This window comes from Bos indicus, chromosome 19 (genome assembly GCF_029378745.1).
Source record: "Bos indicus isolate NIAB-ARS_2022 breed Sahiwal x Tharparkar chromosome 19, NIAB-ARS_B.indTharparkar_mat_pri_1.0, whole genome shotgun sequence".
Lineage (NCBI taxonomy): Eukaryota > Metazoa > Chordata > Mammalia > Artiodactyla > Bovidae > Bos > Bos indicus.
In genome coordinates this window covers 47,383,073-47,398,577 of record NC_091778.1, presented here as the reverse complement: position 1 = coordinate 47,398,577, position 15,505 = coordinate 47,383,073, and the positions used below count along the sequence as shown (strand labels likewise).

The following is a 15,505-nucleotide window of genomic DNA, read 5'->3' as shown; positions in this document are numbered from 1 at the left end:
TAGGATAACCAGCCCTACCCGCATGTTTTACTTAAAAATTCTATTGTTTTCCGTTGTCGGGATCCCAGTGTGGTTTTTTGGAGAAACACGTTACTTAACTATTGCTTATTGATTGCCTCAGGGGAGAAGGGGTGACATGATGGCGCCACTTTAAATTGCTCTCTTTCCTCCTCTTCGGTTCCCCCCCCCTTTATTCTGGAGGTCACTGGAGCAGTTTTCGTGACCTATTAATAAACTACTTGAGAGCGTTAACAATACAACTAGTCGGGCTAGAGTTTGGTTACCTTAAGGGTCGGGAGACTCAAATCCTGAGGTCCTCAAAGTTCCGAGAAACCTTCCTAGTCCTGCCTCGCCTTCCTCACCTCCATTCACAATCCTGGTGTTGCCATCTCCTTTGTCACGTGGCTAGCAATCATTGTGTTTTTTTGTTTGTTTTGGGGTCTGTGTTTATATTTTTAAATTGTAGCCCAGAAGAACTTGCCGCCTCCCCATTAGAAAGATCAAAACATTTTAGTTTTTTTAGTTTTACAGTTGGATAACATTTAAAATAAACGTAAAATTACATAATCTTTGCCTTGCATAATCATGATATAGTTATACATTGTTACTGAACTTCTTTTCTTTTCTAAAGCACTTTCAAGTATGAAAAGTAGAACATTGGAATATGTTTTCCATCGCTCAGAATAGCCTGTAGTAGTATCCCTGCTTTTGGGTCGTTTAAAGTAACCACTATTTACAAGGGTTTAAGTGGGTGTGTTTCCCCTCCCCCCTTCTATAGGCTATACTTGGTTCCTTTTCTAGTGTACTGTCTGACCAATTTAGAAATTTTCAGTTGTCTACAGGCGTGTCATTTGAAGCTATTTTTCTTTTTTTATAACAATGGTGAACACTTTTGAGTAATAATTTGTTTTCTAACTAAAGATATTTCATTACGTTTCTGTTGCGGTTTTGATCCCGAGTATTTTTAGTGTTAATCTATAGATTTAGAAGAATGTTCTATTATCTGTTTCTTCGTGTCAGTTTTCCTAGTAGTTCGGTAAATTCCTATTATATAAAATACAAATACATTTCTCTGTTGTTTCTACAGAGGTTACTAACCACTTTCTCAATTTGAAAAAAAGATCTGTCCTGAGTTTAAAAACATTTCAAAAACTAAATATGAAATGTAGTGGTTTTAAGTGTACATTGATTGGTTTCCTCTAGCATGTATTTTTTTTATGGTTTTGGGCCATTTTCCTTGCTAACAGTTACATCATGTCATGTGATACGTGCAGTGTGATGTGTAGTCCTAAAAATAAGGCAAGGTAAAAATGCTCATCCCTTGGGAATTTAAAAAATGTATTATAAATGTGAGATAACTGTCCTCAGTCATGGAATTCTGATTGCTATTTCCTCTAGGTTTATCCAACAAAGTCTGCAATTCCTTTGGCCTTTAGCATATTTGGTATATTTGTTAGCGATCTCATGATTTGAGGTGGTTCATTTTTTAATTTTCAAGTGTGCACCACTTGGAGGGAAACAGATGTGACAAAGATTCTTACTATCTGTATTATGGTGAAAATGATTGGTCTCAGAGGACTGCTGTATTCAAGTATATATTTAATAAGTATTTTTAATTTATGTCTGTAGGCAGTTAAAAGAGTGATCAGTTAAGTATTGAGAGAGTCTTGAGGTATGGTGGGGTTTTTGGCCCTTTGTGAATCCATTTAAGTGAAGTATTTAGAAGTGTTCCTGCATCTTTCCTGAAAGCCTTATTCAGAATTTTAGCACTTGAGTTTTGTGCTTTACAGCAGGTGAGATGTTCAATCTTTATATGATTTTCTTCCTGCCTACACATGTTGTTTCTATGGTTAAACCTGCAGAGCACACTTTCATTGTTAGATGACTTATCATTATCCTGTTGAGGAAAATTCTGGAAGCTAGAAAATGAGTATACCTTAGTTCACTTTTGAACTTTTATCAAGGTGAGAAGAAAGGAAAACAACTCTCTTTTTTTTCTTCTTCAAACACTGCCAATACCCGTCCATTTCTAGTCATGCTACATTGTAGCCAGTGTCTGTACCTCCTCTGGATTTTATAGATTGACCACAGATTTTAATTGTATTTTAAAGTGAATAACAGCTGATAGATTTGTTCTGTTTGATACAACCTAACTCATGTAATCTGTAAACATGGGGCCATTTTGGTTGATGAAGCTGATTTGAGAAGTTACTTTAATATTGAGTGGTTCTAGTTAGAGGAACTTTTCTAAGTAAAGCTTAGTTACCTTGTTGTACTAGAAAAGCAATTTTTTAAAATTCTGTGAAGAAACATACTAATCCATATTCAGTTTTCTAAATAATCATTGAAAATTGTGTGTTTAAAGAGTAATGCTTATTCCTCTTACATTTGTCAGCTTCCTTGAGAGGGGAGTTCAGTAGGCGTTATTATTTTTCTTCTTGGTGAAGTCATTAGATACAGAAATTAAGTGATTTCCTTCCTGGAAAAAGAGGGAATTTTTTTTTTAATTATTATTTTTTTTCTTTTTTTTAACCTTCAGCATCTTTCCATTGCCTTGAATTTGGAAAGGAAGGACTAGTGCAGACTGAGTATATGGTTCATCTTCAGTTGATTGGGCCAGAGCAAATCTTACTATTGAGTGGTTTCCTTAGTTTTAAAGCACCTTTTCTTTGCCTTCTTTTTCTGTTTTAAGTAAGTTTTTGCCTTTTGTTTAGACTGTTCTAGGTCTCCGGAAGCATGTTTTACATTAGGGCTCTTTTACTTGATCCCTTTGTGAAAAAGTATAGGTGCAGGTGTCTCAAATAAAACGGCCCAAACACCTGGCCTGCCAAGAGTACTTGGATCATGTCCTTTGCCTAAAATAAGACTTTTAACTATTTCTTGGAAATCTATATTAAGACTGGTTTTTGAGTCTTCACGTTGCTTCTGAAGATGTGTTTAAATTGTAGTTTCCATCATAATAAATTGCATGTTAGCCTCTGGGCATAGTAAACGTCGCGTAGAAATATTCTTGCCAGAATGTAATAATTCATGACACAAAGCGAGATTTATCAGTACTTGCCATTCCTTAAAATGTGAGATCAAAACTCAGTGAATCACAGTAATGGTTAAAAAAGACAGTATGAATGTAAAAGACAAATATTCCACTGTGGTAGAGGTCACCAACATTTGAAGGCCACGAGAAGACAGAAAGTGGTGTCTTTGGGTGTCACTTGCAATTGTGGACCACAATTGCAATTGTGGGTCATAGGAAAAGATCAGTATATATGGATGGAAGGGTCACCGTTATTAGTTCAGTTATCATTTGTTCCCACGTTATGGTGTGTTGCCAGTCTTTTAGGATGTAGGGTAGAATGTATAGGAGAAAATGACTCGATAGGTTTGATTTATCAAAAAGCCTGGATTCCAAAAAGACTGAAATAGATGTGTTTTTTTGGTTTGTGTGGTAAGCTTTTGTTGTCTTTCATCAAATAAAGGTAAAGCAAAAATGGAGGGTGTGAGGAAACTCTTCAAAGTAGAGAGTGCAGTTCATATTTATGGATAAGAAACAAATTTGAGTAGTCTGAAAGAGAAACTTAAAGATTGTATATGAAGATTTTAAACATTACATCAAGAAGCCCTTCAAGGTAGACACCTTTTAGATTCTTGTCTCCCATGGGTAGTGGTGTCTGGGAACTGACAGCTGCTTAATACTTGTTAGTTCTTACCTTCTGTAAGGCTTGCTTTTCTAAGCTTTTCAGCTAGCTCTATACAGTTTTAACATTGGAAGGCCCTAGCCCCCACGGAATTACTTAACTTTGTGTTTTATTGTTGTTGATTGTAAACTTGCCTTTTTTCCCCCTCTAGTTCTAACTTTTTAAAAATTACAATTTCTCCCCAAGCTTTAAGAGTGAGGGAAGAATAAGGCAGAGGTAAATTCAGCGCAGTTTTATCTAAATGTTATCAAAAACTCTGGTTCTTGTTACTTGAACCAGGAATCCCAAATGAGATCTCACTCTGAATTTTAAGTACAGCAGATTCTGCCCTTGTTTAGAAAAAGTTGCTTAAGTGGCATCAAACTTAATGGAGTCTCTCACCTTTTAATTTCTTTGTAAAAAGGGAGCAGCTTAAGGTCAGATCTGGTTAAATTCAGTTAGAGAGGAAGTGTTGAATAAAAAAGATGAATCACAATTTTGTTGTTAGAGTATTAAATAAAAAATTGCTAAAAACTGATATCTAAGGCTTTCATTTGCTATTTGGCCTTTGTGACTGCTTATTAGCACCTCCACTGGAGGGTGTGAAGGGATAGAGGTGAAAAGCTAATTAGTTTAGCTTCTGCTGTTTGGTAGCATAGAGGCTTTGTAGAAATACTGGTCTGATAAGTTGAACTGTCAGGGAAGTTTCATTAAACTGTTCATATGTTACCATGGAGCACTGAGGATGTTTGAAGAGCTTACCATATTTCAAAAGATACTAGATTGCTGTTTTTCAGGGTTTGTGTGTGTGTGTGTGTGTGTTTTCAGTTAATCTTTAATTCAGTATTCTGAAGAGATAGGGTCGATTTCACTGAGATCTCTAGAGTTGAGTCAGGGACCTTCCCCTTACCTCAGCACCCTAAGAAGAAGGTATTTGCTTTTGAATTGCTTGGACCCCTTTGAGAAATCTTCGATTTTAGTTTTTTTCAGAAACACTTGTATTATTAGAGTTGTTAGAGATGAGATAAAAGTCCATTTTTCCTTCTTTGCCTTTTGTGAGCTAGACTGGTAGGAAATGAATTCAGTGATAAGTAAAACAAATGTGATCTTACCTGTTTTGTAGCTTGGTCTTTTTTTTTTTTTTCCACTTAGTTACATATCAGAGATTTTTCATGTCAAGATAAAGTTTTTTTTTTTTAATAACGTCATAATATTCTATTGTATCTTTTAAAGTTTGCTCTCTTTTTTTTGTATTACAGTTCTTCAGTAAAAGAATTGTGCATATATTCTTAGGTATCTGTGAGTATTTCTGTTGAATAGGTTCCTAGAAGTGCAGTTACTAGGTAAAAGTTTGAGTAGTTGCATTTAAAATTTTGATAATGCCTTCAAAGGCTTATGTAGCCAAATTTAATAGTTTAAAAGTATACTTAAAAAGTTGGTCAGTCTGAGTGCATGTGCTTGGCAGTGTAAATGACGAGAACTTGAGGTGGACAAAGTCTGTCCTAGGTTCAGTTGGTTCCTGCTTCCTGTTAGATTTTCACTTTATGATCAGACATCCCCATTAACTTCATAATGGATCTCCATCCGATGCATTTACTGTAGAATATGCAGGTTAACTAACATATATATTGGTCCACTGTCTGTCAGGCATAGTGCTACCTCTAAGAGTTAGAAATAAAACAAGCCATTAAGTTAAGATTGCTCAGTCATGTCTGACTCTTTGAGACCCCATGGACTATGCAGTCCATGGAATTACTGGAGTGGGTAGCCTTTCTCTTCTCCAGGGGATCTTCCCAACCCAGGGATCAAACCCAGGTCTCCCGCGTTTCAGGTGGATTCTTTACCAGCTGAGCCACAAGGGAAGCCCAAGAAGACTGGAGTGGGTAGCATATCCCTTCTCCAGTGCATCTTCCCAACTCAGGAATTAAATCAGGGTCTCCTGCATTGCAGGCAGATTCAAGGAAAAGGAAACAAGCCATAAGTTTCCTTTTAAGAAATATACAGTCAGTGGGGGTGACAAAATTGGGTCTTTATTTTCCATTATGACCAGGATGCCATGTGAATGCTTATTACATCCTATAGAGGAATGAGACCCTTAACTCTACCTGGAGTGAGTGGGAAATACTTTAAAGAGCATGTGATCTTGAGCTAAAATTTGAGAAGCAAAGGTGCAAGGGCATGGAAGAACCTGGAAGTATAAATAAGATTGCGGTGGCTAGGCTGGGGACAGGTGGAAGATGAGGCTGAGTGTAAGAGGGGGCAGATGAGTGCTGTGTGGGAGTTTGGGTTCATCCTTATCCTAGTGTCACTAGGATTTTAAGTGGAAGGATTTTAAGCAGGAGCACAGCATGGTTGAATTTATGTTCCCTCTCTTTTTTCCCCTATTTTCTCCTCTTTTAGTAATCATTTTGGTAGTGAACACTAGGTTGAAGGCTTGCTGAGACAGGAAGAAAGAACAGTTGGGAGAGTATTGCTGTTCTGGGTTGGTGTAAGGCCTAAGAGATTCTGAACTAAGGCAGTGGTATTAAGGATGGAGTGACTGGTTATCATCCTGTCTATCGAACCCTCGCTGTTTAACCTTGGTATTTAGTCAGAATATGATCTCTTTCTGGAAGCCTCCCCTGATCCCTTTAGGCAAAACACAGAGCTTTGTCATCTAGGTTTACCTTCACACCTAATTTCTGTTTTATCTTTGGCATTGATGACACTGCTGTGGTTCTTAGTGTCTCCAGCATTAGACTATACTGTAGTCTGTTACTCTTGTCTGATATTAGTGTATGTTTAGGTTAGATATCTATAGTAGATTGTAAACCAGAGATTGGGATCAGGGTTTATTCACATGGGGAATGTTGAAGGGCCGGAATTGGTTTTGGAATTGATAATTGGGGGCAGAGGTGTTGAAAGTAGCTGTATGGGCCATGCTAAAAGTAGAAGTGTTAGCCACTCAGTGGTGTCTGACTCTTTGCAACCCATGGACTGTAGCCCTCCAGACTCCTCTCTCCATGGAATTCTCCAGGCAAGAATACTGGAGTGGGTAGTCATTCCCTTCTCCAGGGGATTTTTCTGACCCAGGGATTGAACCCAGGTCTCTGGCACTGCAGGTAGATTCTTTACTGTCTGAGCCACCAGGGAAGCCCGATGCAGGACCCTTCCTATCCTTTAGGTTTCAAGTTAAGATGTTTTCCCCCGGGAAGCTTTCTGTGACCCCAGCACCCACTCTCAGCCTGTGTGATGGTGTTGTTCAGTTGTCCGGTTGTGTCTGACTCTTTGTGACCCCGTGGACTACAGCATGCCAGGCCTCCCTGTCCCTCACCATCTCCTGAAGTTTGCCACTTGTTCATGTCCTTTGCATCAGTGATGCTGTCCAGCCATCTCATCCTCTGCCCTCAGTCTTTCCCAGCATCAGGGACTTTTCCAGTGAGTTGGCTGTTCACTTCAGGTGACCATGATACTGGAGCTTCAGCTTCAGCATCAGTCCTTCCAGTGAGTATTCAGAGTTGGTGTCCCTTAGGATTGACTGGTTTGATCTTGACTCTCAGGAGTCTTCAGCACCACATTTCGAAGGCATCAATTCTTTGGCTCTCTGCCTTCTTTACGGTCCAGCTCTCACAACTGTGTGAGGGTCCCCTTAGGATTCCCTGATCAGAGTGTCTTTACTGGTCCATGTCATCCTCATAGACACTTGCTGTGGAGCTTTAAATGCTGTTGGCATTTTAATAAAATGTTTTTTGGATTTCTCATTGACTTTCCTCTAAAGACTAAAATTTAAAATCCTTGTGTCTAGCAGTTAAGTCCCTTCCAGTTTAAACTTAGCCTTATGTGTAGTATATGATAATGCACTGGGCTTCCCTGGTGGCTCAGTTGGTAAAGAGTCTGCCTGCAATGCAGTAGACCTGTGTTCAGTTCCTGGATAGGGAAGATCCCCTGGAGGAGGACATGGCAATCCACTCCAGTATTCTTGCCTGGAGAATCCCATGGACAGAGGAGCCTGGCAGGCTACAGCTCATGGGGTTGTAAGAGTCGGACATGATTTAGCAACTAAACCAATGCAACATTGTAATAACTATACTTCAATAAAAAATAAACTAAAAAAAAATAGGCATGGGTCTTCCCTGGTAGCTCAGACGGTAAAGAATCTGTCTGCAGTGCAGGAGATCTTCAATTCCTGGGTGGGGAAGATCCGCTAGAGAAGGAATAGGCTAACCACTTGGATATTCTTGGGCTTCCCTGGTGACTGAGCTGGTAAAGAATCCCCCTGCAATGAGTGAGACCTGGGTTTGATTCCTGTGGTGGGAAGATCCCCTGGAGAAGGGAACGGCTACCATCTCCAGAATTCTGGGCTAGAGAATTCCATGAACTGTATGTATAGTCATGGGGTGGTAAAGAGTCAGACGCAGCTGAGCGACTTTCACTTTTCACTTACAGGTTTGGATTGGAATCCTGCTTCTGTAGCTTAGTAGTGGTGTGCTCTTGGGCATGCTACTTCTGAGCACATACTCAACCTATACTGTTACTGTGATAATTAAATGAGGATGTATATGTAAAACACTTAGCACAGAGACTGACACTGTAAAAGGTCAATTAATGTTAGTGAACAGCAGTCATGATAACAATCTATTCTCCAGCCAAGCCCTGCCCTGTTGGCATAGGAAAGTATTAGGAACTGGGGTGGTGAGGTCCACCTTATTTCTTTGTTTTATGAAAAAAAATTTGCCTCCCACTCACTCTTGTATTCTGTAACAAATCTACATTTGTAAAAGAAAAACTTTCCAGTGTGTTCCATAATGTAACTTTTGGCACTTGATCACAAAGCTGCTTTTTCCCTCTCTTTCTCAAGAAGCTGTGCGTGTACCAACCACCTGCTTCATTCAAGTTGTTCTGTGGATCATCTCCCAAATCCTTCCCTATTATTTCAATTGTGTCAGTTTCTTGATGGGTATTTCCTCCTCTTTCTCTGCTTAGCACAGTCTTATGCTTGAAAAGCCTGCCTCTGGGTCTCTGACTACTGCAAGCCTGTCAGTGAGTGCTCACAGTGCTCACTGTGTCCTCGGCACTCTATCTCAGTGAAGTTAGTGAGCACGCAAAGAAAGATACTAAGGGACTTTCCCAGTCTTGAAATATAGTTAACAAACTGACAACTAGGGGAACATTCAGATAATTTTAATTGAGTGGTGACTTTAAGTGCATTGTACAATTTAAGCAGGAAGAAAGTTATGTGAGTCTGAATAGTCTGGAAAAGTTTTTGTGGAGATGTTGTGTATTGAAGTATTAAGTTTTGGGCTTAAAGGGTAGAAGGGCCTTCAGTTAGAGGCAACAGCATAGGCAGAAATGATGAGTTGAATCTGGGGGTGGTTTCTAGGTCCATGCCAATTGATGCACTTGTTTCGATGCTAAGTTTCACCTTGGAGAATTTGGACTCGTGAGAAATGTACTAGGAGCTATTCTTGAGTAAAGAAGTGAAGTGATGAAAAGGTAAGGAATGGATTAGACGAGGGAGCCCCTACCTCCGGGCTGTGCTCCTGCCAGATCAGTGGCAGCCTTAGATCACAAATAAAGCGCACAGAAAGTGTAATGTGCTTGAATCATAGCGAAACCGTCCCCTCCCCCCACGCCTGGTCTGTGGAAGAATTGTCTTCCACAGAATCAGTTCTTGTTGACCAATAGGTTGGGGACTGCTGGATTAGAGGACTGAGACTTCAGTCAGAAAGCTGTTAAGATCATTTAGGTATGAGCTGATACACCCGGGCTGGTTTGGATTGGTACTGTTAGGAATGGAGAGGATATACCAAACCTAAATGGTTCCCCCTGCCTCCCAACCTGAACAGCTTTATGAGAAATAAATGGGAGGATTTTATCTTAAAGAAGGTGAAATTATGAGGGAAATGACAACCTTCTCTTTTCTTAAGAGCTTTCCTATTTGTGTCACTTAGTTGGCTTTTCTGCAGACTTTCAGGCGCTTCTGAAGCCTGGAGGAGACTTTGACAATTCTGCTGTGGTGACCGCCTTAGTTGTAAGTTCTTGTTGTATCCTGTCTAGATTATGGCAATAACTTCTTCACTGGCCTTTGACTTTTTACTTTCTTTTAATCCATCTTATACAGCTCTTCTCTGTAGCACAGTTCTCGTGTCACTCCATATATGAAAAACCTTTAATGATTTTCTGCTGCCTTTAAGTCTGAGTAAAAACTGGCTTTTGAACGTTGTCCATTAATGATCTGGCTTCAGACTGCGTTTTCACCTTTTTCTATAGGGTTTCCTCTTGTTAAAATATGCTTTATAATTCAAACAAGTTGATCATTTCGTCTAACCTCCAGGATGTCTGCTTTTCCCATACCTTTTCCTCTCACTGGAATGCCCCATTACCTTCTTTTGCCTCCGCCTTTTACATAATGAAATTTTAGCTAACTTTCAAGCTTCAGCTTAAATTTTGATGACTTCACACACCCTTCTCTAACCATCCTTCCTGTGTCTTTTTTCCCTTTGTACAGAGTAATGAGGTAATGGTGGAACGAGGTTAGTAGAAGCCACATTATGGGCAGGTTTTTCTTCCCCATCTGATTTTTGCTTCTGTTTTCAGTGCAAGTGCTGTTGTTGGCCACCCAAATGTCCAGACCCTTCCCTTTGGGCCCTGGCAGCTAATCAACATTGTTGCAAGGTGGATGCTGTCAGTTTATTCTTGTGTAACCAGAGTCCTGTCTTGGGAGTTTACAAGGGAGTAAGGTGTGGCTTTCATTTGTAGGTGTGGAGTTAGTTTGTGACTTGCACTATTTGAAGCAGCCAGATATGTATGATTTTTGGAAATCTATGTTTAGAAATGTATATGTATGTATATACATCTGTAGATACAGAATCTATCTCTAGAGAGTGGCTCTCAATTGGGGGGTGTGATTTTGCCCCCTTGGGGACATTTGGCATGTCTGAAGGCATTTTTGGTTGTCATAATTTCTAGGAGGGAGCAGCGGGCCTCTAGGCCAGGGATGCTGCTAAACCACCTGCAGGGGCCCAGGAGAGACCCCCTTCCCACAGCAGAAACTTACTCGGCACAAGGCGGTAGTGCTGCGGTGGAGAAGCTCTGTCCTGGGGTGTACTTTGGCTTCCAGAGTGTCACTTGTGTTAGGAGGAAGTTTGTTCTTGAATCTATATTGCCATTTATAATAATCATACGTACAGGAAGGGGCCTTAGAGGTCATGTATTTGAACTGTATTCTAACTTAAATCCCTTAGAACAGTGTTCTGCACAATATTAATATAATGAAAAAAGATGTTTATTTGTTAGAGGTGTGAATACTTGAGCAGTATTCAGTATAACGAGGAGAACGCAATGGCACCCCACTCCAGTACTCTTGCCTGGAAAATCCCATGGATGGAGGAGCCTGGTGGGCTGCAGTCCATGGGGTCGCTAGGAGTCGGACACGACTGAGCGACTTCCCGTTCACTTTTCACTTTCACGCATTGGAGAAGGAAATGGCAACCCACTCCAGTGTTCTTGCCTGGAGAATCCCAGGGACGGGGGAGCCTGGTGGGCTGCCGTCTATCGGGTCGCATAGAGTCGGACAAGACTGAAGCGACTTAGCAGCAGCAGCAGCAGCAGCATAATGAAGTGCATTGTGAATCTCATCAGCGAAGTTTTTCCTGTGTTTGCCTACTGAACCCATTTGACATCTTCCAGTCCCCAAAATGCTTCCTTGGGACTGGGATGGACACTGTTAATTAGCTAGTTCAAATTTTCATAGCCTTTTAAAGGACCTTGATAAGATAGCCCTTCTTGTGTCTGTTAAGCTTACTGCTGAATCATAGTTTATGTCAGTGGCTGCAGGTGCATTAGGTCCATCTTTTTTTTTTTTTTGGTCAGATTGTGGTTTATTAGATGAACTAAAAGTTGGAATATTTTAGGTTTCTTTATTCTGAGTGTACAATGTAACTTTACTATCTGTCCCCACCAGTGAACTGGAAATTAAAAATCACAGCCAGAAACCTACCACTTAGCTTGTAATGAGGATTAATAAATTACTTATAGCTTTTAATGCTTTGTATTCTTTGGAGAAGGGTGATTTATCAAAAGGTGTTCTGCTGTTTTTGTAACACTCAAGTTTGACAGTTTCTCTCTGCTCTAAATTGTTAAGTCACTACAACGTTTTTGGGATTTAAGTGGGATGGGAATTGTTTCCATCAACATTTTGCTCATTATGTTAAATTTAAGAACATTTTTGTAATATTTTGCCTTATTCACATTTTTTTGACTCTTTAAAAATTTACATTATTTTTGCCTTCTTCCCTTGTATTATACTAGCAATTTGTGTTTATGGTGGAGACATTACATAAGCCAGAAAATAAAAAAACAAAAGAATCTTACCACCTCCTTTTTAAAACTGAAATGAGGTCACAGTATACATTTTATTTTTTAACACCTTTTTTCTACTTAACAGTTTTTCGTTTTAGTAATATTTGTTTTTTTCCCATAGGTTATAGTAATAGTGCAAATAATGGGCTCTTGTGCCAGGCAGCACTAAGTTAAGTAATTGAAAGTATTTTATGTAATCATTTCTGCAGCCTTCTGAGGTCAGTTCTGTTATTTGCAGATGAAGTTGAGAGAGCAAAATAGTTAAATGATTTAAATATGGGTGGTGCCAGATGTGAACCTGTACCTGCTCTCTTACCTATGCATGATGGGTTTGGGGAGTGATACTGCATCTCGGCACAGCATTTGAAGTCAATGAGGGGAGGCGGGTGTAGAGTCCAGTATATTTTTTTTTTGCAGTTTTGATATAGAAAGATAAAGATTTAGGAGTTAGGAATGGAATTTCTTCTGAAGATGTCACTTTTCCCCTTCCCTGTTTATTGAGACAAATTGTTTAGTAACTGCTCTTTTCATTGTACTCCATGGGGATTTTGAGACCAAGGAGGGAGTGTGAGCAAAATACATTTGCCTTTGAGGCGTATATGATTAATGTCAAGTTCTCAGATGTGCTTTCAGAGGGTCAGAGAAATATTGAAAGAGGTGGGATTTGAGTCAGCATATTTTTCTTTTAGTTGCAGATTTTAAAGAAATAATTCTGAAATAACTTTGGAATGTTGATTGCTTAAGCACCTTCTGTGGTGTGATGTTAATTACAACCCACTTTTTATGTGTGCTGGGTGAGCATGGGTTTTCCATAGGTTTTGTGGAAGCTGTGTAACATCTGTGTCCTTGCTTGGGTCCCAGAGGGAGGCTGCTTCCTGCCATTGCTGAGACAGACTGTAGTGCTTTGGGGCAGTAGGCTCCATCTACTCCTCTCACTCGTCATATTAACCATCTGACAGTGATAATGTGCCTCCTTGCACGGCTAGTGCTAAGTCGCTTCAGTCATGTCCGACTCTTTGCACCCCTATGGACTGTAGCCTGCCGGCTCCTGTGTCCATGGGATTCTCCAGGCAGTAGTATTGGAGTGGGTGGCCATTTGCATGGCTAGTACCAACTGTATATTGTTATCAGTTTGAACAAGGATATTGAGTTGATTGGAAGATCAGATAGTGGTTTTTGTTTATGGTAGAAAATGCTTTTCCCATTATTAAATTGACTCAAGGTATTTTGAATAAAGAGCTTATTACATTGGTTCATCTGCCAATTGAACCAATGTAATAATACAGCTATTTTTTAAATTACATTAGAAATTACTTTTAAATTTAAAATCAAAAATAGGAAAAGTGGACATAGAACAGTTAGTTACACAGAATGCTGTATGCCAGCAAGTCCATAAGGATGAAACTCTAATCCTCAGGTCTAGTTTAATGAATATAGGCTGTTTGTTAAAGGCCTTACAAGCTTAGAGTAAGAAAATTTTGGCAATTACATAGAGCGGTAGACATGTTTGACGTGTAAGTGTATTGGTAGCTCAGACAGTGAAGAATCTGCCTGCAGTACAGGAGACTGAGGTTCGATCCCTGAGTTAGGAAGATCCCCTAGAGAAGGGAATAGCAATCCACTCCAGTATTCTTGCCTGGAGAATCCCATGGACAGAGGAGCCTGGTGGGCTACAGTCCATGAGTCTCAAAGAGTTGGACATGACTGAACAACTAACACTGTTCTCAGTCATTTACTTAAGGTAAAGAGTCTTAGTGTAGTACTACATGGCTCACTATTCTGTGTTGATTTTTATCTAAAGATAAAATGTTTGACCAAACTGGAAGTTGCCCTCATTTTTTTGAGAGAGGAGGAGGTTGCTTTTAGTTCAGTGATACACAAACTTTTTGATTTCAAGGCCCCTTTTCACTTTTAAAAAATGTCGAAAACCACAAAGAACTTTGGTGGGTTATTATCAATAGTTGATTAGAAACTTCAAGAAATTTAAAGAATAATTATTTACTGGGACTTCCTGGCGATCAGGTGATTAGGACTCTGCTTTCACTGCCTAGGGCACGGGTTCAGTCCCTGGTTGGGGAACTATGATCCTACAAGCTGGGCAGTACGGCCACACAGTAAAGGGAAAAAAAATTAGTAATTCATTTAAAAATCATCAACCTATTACATATTATGGACAATACTTTTATCAGAACAACAAAAATTAAGTGGTAATGGCATTATTTTACATTTTTGCAAGTCTTTCTAATGTTTGGCTTAATAGAAAACAGCTGGGTTCTCATATCTCCTTCTGCATTCATTCTGTTGTGATAATGTTGTTTTGGAAGTATGTACAGAAAATCTGACCTCATACAAATGTGTAGTTTGGAAAAGAGACAAGTATTTAGTAGCCTTTTAAAGTGTGCGTATCCTTTGACACTGCCCACACTTGACGAGTAGTAGTTCATAAAGGTTAGCTGCACTGTGGAATTTAAAGCCGTATCAGTGAGCTTTTCATACTCTGTCAGATTAATCCATTTGGTCTGTCTTAACACTTACTTTCACCCATGCACGAGTTTCTAAGGAGCATTGGTCATTTGATCACTAACAGAGTTATGCAGCTCTTCCAAAGGTTGACACATTTCATTATGTGGTATCCAGTTCTCGTTCACTAATAATCAGCAGTAGTCTGTTTAATCAGAAATGACTAAGTATTGGGGAAATGTTCCAAGTTTATGGTGGTGGATACACATTTTCAAAATACTTATTTTTGCATAATAACTCAGATTTTATCATTAGCAACAAACCTCATATTGGGTTTCCTTGGAGTGACAGGTTCACTTTGTTCATTTGCAAGAAAATGTCTGCTCAATATTCAAGTCTGTATAATCGTAGTTCGTCAGTTGTTCTGCTAAGTAAAAATAGTGTTACATGGAAGAAGCTTCTAGTTCAACTTGTAACTCAGTTTTCTTAAAGCAGTAGAAGTGCTCTATGTGTACTTTCCCTTCCATTGCACAGAATATTTAGATACACGTATACACATGCACTGAAGACTTGAGTGGAGATTTAATAAAGTTCCTAATTTCTGTATTTCATCAAGGATATCAAAGTTCATTATAATAACCCTTTAAAAAAAGTTTTATTTTTTTAACTAAATGAGTAAAGAATACAGTGACCAGAGGCTCTTAGTACATTTAGGTACCTCTGCTTTGATTTTTGCTAAGGTACCAGCAGTTTTGCTCAGACTTGTCTTGGCATCCTTATCGCAAACGTCAACACTGTGGAAAAAGGCAAATAATGTTTAATATTATTATGAAAAGTTTGATCTTTTGGACCTCTGAAATGGTCTTTGAGCTCTCAAGAAGTTTGTAGGCCACACTATAGTACCTGCTGGCTTAGTTCTTTACATAGATTTCCTTTTACTCTCAGACCAGACAAATCAAAAGGGATGAAGAAGAGGCACACTGCTGAGGTTTTTAGCTGGGGTTACTCGGTGAAAGCAATTTCCTGAGATG

The 15,505-nt window shown here is 39.3% G+C and overlaps 1 protein-coding gene across 5 annotated transcripts in view; it reads left to right on the top strand.

The window, feature by feature from the left end:
• Positions 1-15,505, top strand: part of KANSL1 (KAT8 regulatory NSL complex subunit 1) — a 172,901-nt gene that overhangs the window by 27,527 nt on the left and 129,869 nt on the right. The gene's annotated exons all lie outside the window — the stretch shown is intronic.